Genomic DNA, 6,220 nt, shown 5'->3' with positions numbered 1-6,220 from the left:
ATGGTTGGTCATCTATATCTATCTATAGATGGATCGATAGATGAGGGCTGCATTTCACCCAGTGCTATTGGGGGTGTTGTCAAAATTTATGGAATTATTAATGCAAAAATGCAAAAAAAGGTGCAATCAGGTTTTAATCGACCTGGACTGGCCTCCCCAGAGCCTGGAAGTAAACATAAGCCATTTGTATTTGAAGCTGTTTATTGACACGCTGCCTTAAACACACACAAAGAATGTTTTTTACAATGAGTACTGAGGCGAAGACAGGGGGATAAAGTGGCAGTAAGCCCTTCTCCAAATGATGTAACACAAGGTGAGCTCATAAAGTGGCAAATTTATTTTAAGCCGTCATTTGTAGCGATAGCAGTTACAAATGAAAGTGCACTAACAACAAGCCGCCTTCAGCTTTACTGCATGTTGGCCCAGTGAGACCGTGAGATGGGCGAGGCGTTTTGAGGAAGCCAGTGGGTTTAAGACTGATGAAACAGCACCATACCACGATGACAGTGCTTATTGATTACAACATATTTGTTTGTAAGTATTACCAATACACCCACGACAGCATTAGAGCGCCATACATGGTATCTGTAATTTTTGTGTTTAATAATGTCAAAAGAATGCTAACAGAAAATGGCTACTAAATGTCATCTAAGGATCTTGGAAAGAAAAGCGTCTCGACTTCTTTAAGTTGCTTGAAGACATAGATGGCTTCTTTCACTCCTCTTTCAAACCATCTGTCTTCTCTGTCCAAAATGTGAACATTGGCGTCCTCGAAAGAGTGACCTTTGTCCTTAAGGTGCAGATGGACAGCTGAGTCTTGTCCCATCGAGGTAGCTCTTCTATGTTGTGGCAAGCATTTATGAAGTGGCTGTTTGGTTTCTCCAATGTAGAGGTCTGAGCATTCCTCGCTGTACTGTACAGCATACACAATGCTGTTAAGTTTGTGTTTAGGAGTTTTGTCTTTGGGATGAACCAGTTTTTGGCTGAGTGTTTGGCTGGATCTGAAGTGCACCGGGATGCTGTGCTTTTCCACTGTGAACGACCATCTTTGAACAGAGGCGGTGGTTTACGACACCAACTGTCTGCCATCTATAATCCAGTTTTGAGATCCTTCCGAGACACCTTAATGCCCACTCACATCCTGGGCCATCTGACCTCAGGAAATCACATGATAAGGTGGAGCCAGGTTTCACAGTGGGTTCCCCTGAAACCTTGGCTGATTGTGCCCACACCCGCATTCACACCTTGACTCGTGTGATTAGGTAGAGGATCAATAGGGGGTCCATGTCCCTCTTGCGGGGACACTCCAATAGGGCTTAAATCTGGGACTCTCCACCATCTGAAGAAGCTTCTCAGATGAGAGGTGAAACATCTTCAAGCAACTTAAAGAAGTCCAGACGATTTTCTTTCCAAGCTCCTTAGGTTGCGATGACCTGGATGACTGAGAACCTTCACAGACACTATTAAATGTCAAATCACTGCACATTTCATAAACCTAGAATAGAAAAGCCATTGTCATTCAGTAGATTTACCAGTTTCTGTGCATTGACACCTGCACCCCCCATGTATTAAATGAAAAACTGTCCAGGATCTTTTAAATAAATATATTGAACAGCAATATAGGGGAAAAAACCAGTGCACCAGTTTACCCAACTTATTCTAATGCAGTGGTTCTCAAACGTTTTTTGCTAGGCCCCCCTTTGTTTTTACAATAACCCCCCTCTCCGGCACAAAGACATCATCCAACCACACACACCATGGTTTGTTTTCAAACTCCATTGCGGTTCATTTCACACCTCGAACCTTTTGTAAACAATGAAACACATAAAAGTAAACTGTAACAAATCACAGGTAGCAATAAAATAAAGTACTACCTCTTTTAAATAATGGAAAAACAAACCATCTTTATGGTGTAATTATTTTACGTGTAGTTGTTTTGTTTGTTTTTTTACTGTGTAAGAATATTCAACATTGCATTTTTTTTTTTTAAATGGGTTTAAAAACATAAATTTGGAGAGCCCAGTTCTATTCGGGATTCCTACCTTGGCACCACCGTTGTGCAGCCAAAGGCAAGATATGCTTCATCATATTTTCTAGTCTTTGGCTTGGAAGGACGTTGGTTTGGAAGCATATTTGGCGATGCTTCATCTTCTGCTTTGCGTTTGTAGGAGCCCCATTAAAAACCTGTCCATTATGCTAGCAGTGTCCAACCACTCTTTTTTTAAATCATTCATATAGGGCTCCCCTTGCGCCCCCCACTATGGGAACCACTGTTCTAATGCATTTTAACACACACTGTAATTATAGTGCTAGTGTCATAGATTTGGACACTTATTTAAACTTTCACAGTTATCAAGACAATTACACTATTTTAAATGTTTATGTTGTGCCCTGATGATCCGGTTTTACCTCTGATGTGCTTTAGCACCAAACGTGCTGTAAACAGTATGAGAGACATTAATGACGATGCAGGCGTCACTGAGGGTGACATTTTTTGCCAGTTATGCGTTTGACCCATGACATTGTAGGTCAGGAAAGCTGATGCTTTTCAGTATATGCCAGTATAAAACACTTTAACTTAGTGGGGCCAGAGCAAGTTTAGTCACAAGTATGGGACACAGGCCAGTGTTGTCTCCATCTTGGACCTCGCTTGATTTCTCAGTGCTTTTTATTTCTGATATGATGACAAAGTTACGGATCTCCTGAGAGAGCTTTTTGGATCGAAAATAAATTTGCCTTTTTGATCACAACAGCTGAAGTGTCGACAGCTAGTACTAATCCAGAAATGACAACAAAGAACAGAAGTTTGACAGAAGCAGCAGAAAATGAAACAAGCACCCAGAAAGAGGGCTGAGATTTCTCTGCCTGGTAATAACATGTGTAAACAGCAGACAGAGTGGAAGACATGGCTGTTAAAGAACATAGAGCATATATAAAAGACACTCTAGTTTCTAGATCTGAAAAGTGCCGTCATTACAGTGCATTAAACCTGAATTCTTTCCAAAAGCCAGCAGGGGGCAGCTCCTAACGGATTAGGATTAATTAAATCTCATTGTAAAGAAGTACGTGGCATTCAGGCATCTACTGCCTAGATCTGTGATTTAGAACAAGCACTTTGTGGATAAGTTGTATTGTACTGTTTGGTATACAGCATGAGGATTACTTTGTAATTGATGGTCATCTCTGGACTTAAAACGGAGGGTAAACTTCAAAGTAACGTCGTGATTAACACATCACTACCATATGAGACTTCAGTAGGTCAGGATCAGATCCAACACTCGCTTGTCATGTCCATCTTTTATATACAGTCAGTGTCAAGGATCAAAACACATAATTAACTTACTTTAACAGTGAAGACCAACAGAGGCTTAATACATGCAGTAATTACCAACAATATTGCTATTTTTTGTTTTTCTTTAGTGCTGTTACTGTTCTCCACCTTCATCTGTTATTATTATTATTATTATTATTATTATTATTATTATTATTATTATTATTATTATTATTATTCATCTGTCCCGTGGTTGTCACTATGATTCTTTGTTCACGAGTGGTCTTCCATGTCCTCCTCATTTGCTGCAGCATCATCATCACAGACAGCTGATGATGAAGATCATCAGGAGTGTTAAAGCTACATTCATCACACATGTCTACTAAACTGCAGCACAGGAAATACTGCAATACTCAAAGGCTTGTTAACCCCCTTTGGGATAAATGTTCTTCTTCAGTTATACTCAGTAAACGACAATAATCAGTGATGATTCATTATTTTCATTTGTTATCAATAATCTTACGAAGTTATCCTTCTGATAAGGATTGTATTTGTACTGTACTGCCAGATGAAGAAACAAAAATCAAAACAAGTGCTAATCAAATGAATGTAACCAAGCTAATTTAACTGCCAGTGAATAGGGTCTTTCACTCTGGTTTTCGCTGCCCTCTAGTGGATTTATTGGTTAAGGGTTGAGGAAACATGAAGTTATATTACATTATATTGTGAGATTATATCGTGCACACCTTTGAAACTGCTCAGGAATTTAATGGCAATACCGTCAGTTCAAGCTTGTATAATTTCGCCTTGGTTCTAATAAAGTTTATTCAGTCAAATTACTAGTATCACATTCATATCTCATATGTCCCCTTTAAAGCTTCTCTTCAGGCTGATGTCATCAGAGGTTCGACTGCCGTACCTAAAAAAAGAAGCTGCATCATCAGCTAACTGACTAGGCATCCTCACGTTAGACAAAACATGCTTCTTCTCCTTAAAATATACTTCTTGTCAGAGGTTGTTAATAAGACTATAAAATATTCAGACAAAAAAATGCATCTAAACTTGTGATGGAAAAGGTGGAAATTACATGTAGTGAGCTGGTGATTGAACTTTTAACACAAAGCTCTGGTTCCTTGCTGAGAGTCTTTTTTAGTATGTCTTAGACCAAGTGCACAGATGTCAAGCTGCTTGATATGGGGTTACAGGCGTTGAAATCAAAAGTTCTAAGCAACAGCTTTATAATCAGCACAGACTCTAAATATCTACTTACATAAGAAACACTCCAGCTTCTAAACAGCCTGTGTTTCTTTTCTTATTATGAGGTTCCACTGAAATTTGAACTCAAATCATTGGATTCAGAGTGCCGGGAGCTGCTCATTACACCACTAATGGCCCACTCAGGTTTGGTCTTCTTTATAAAGGCGGAACACGTTCCAGTCGCTCAGACTCAGCGTAACTCATAAGGCCCTGATATTATTTTCAGTGGAAGGAAAGCTGCTGGACTTGCGTAACCACGTACATAATTGGCCACACAAGATTTAAGAAGTAAGAAGCAAAGCCATTGCTTTGTATGTGTTTCCCAATAAACCTTGAAGGCCTATAGGCTGATATATGCTAGACAAAAGCAGATAATTCATGGCGTTACATTCAGCAACCTGGTCTGTAAAAACAGTGATATGCAGAATAGGTTTGTCACTGATTTTTGTGGTGAATGCACCATTAAGTAGGTTTCCTCAATGGTAATTTACAAGGTTGTTATGACCAAAAATAACTGGCTCATAAAGAGCTAGTTCTCCTTTGGTGCCATTTGAGAATCTGGTTTTAGCAGGTTTGAGAAGTGAGCATAACACATAGAAGCAACACACAGAGAAGTCAGCATAATATCAGAGAGATATCAGCTGAGGTTTCACAGAGCAGCAGTGCTTAAGCAGTCTTTTTAGAAACACATGAAACATTTACACTGCTATGGAGATGAAGCCAGACAGCATAAATGAATCTGTTAATCTACAGCTACGTGTGGGCCTGCCTTCTTTCATTTGAGCAATATTGTCAAAATTGTGAACATGCTGTAGAAGAGTGTATAAGAGACTGTGTACGAGTGATGAGGAAAAACTAGTTAATGCATTTATTACTTGCAAGTCTGATTATTGTTATTCCTTAGCGAAAAGCCTTCATTTGATCTAAAATGCTACAAACATATCCCTCACAGATCATCTGCTCTTACTCCCGGCTACACCCAGAATTGAGATTAAAATCCCAGTTTTTTCATACACAAAGCTCCAAATAACCAGGCCCAGACATTTCAAACACATCATATCATCAAAACCACCCAGCCGAACACATTTCTCACAGACTGCAGGCTAGCTTGTGCTTCATAGAGTGTCTAAAAGTAGAAAGGGAGGTAGAGTCTGCAGCTACCACCCCGCTCCTACAATGACTGATCACGTCTCCCTGTGTTTTTAGACCCCATGCATTTAACTTTGGCCTTCTCTCTCCCATAGACTATGTTTTGTCCTGTTTGTTGCTTCTGGTCTTTCCACACTTCTCTTTTCTGTCATCATCAAACCAGTTAAAATTGATAGCTGCCCATCCCTGAGCATGGTGCTACCACAGGCTGTAAAACGAGAGTTCTTCCTCCCTACCTTTGCCAGGGTCAGGTTGGTCACAGGAGATCATCTGATCTGGAACTGGAAACTCTTTATTTTGCAATATAAAAAGCCTTGAGACGATGAAATAAAAAATTGAAACTGCACACTCAGCTAAAATGAAATATAATATAATATAATATAATATAATATAATATAATATAATATAATATAATATAAATCTTTGTTTTTGTTAATGATGGTCTATTATCTTGTGTTACAAATTCTTGGGTGTGTAGAAGTGGGAGAGAGACAGAGAGAGAGCGAGAGAGAGAGAGCGAGAGAGAGAGAGAGAGCGAGCGAG

Source organism: Simochromis diagramma, unplaced genomic scaffold (genome assembly GCF_900408965.1).
Source record: "Simochromis diagramma unplaced genomic scaffold, fSimDia1.1 OVJJ01000816.1, whole genome shotgun sequence".
NCBI lineage: Eukaryota > Metazoa > Chordata > Actinopteri > Cichliformes > Cichlidae > Simochromis > Simochromis diagramma.
Note: the sequence above shows the minus strand (reverse complement) of the source record.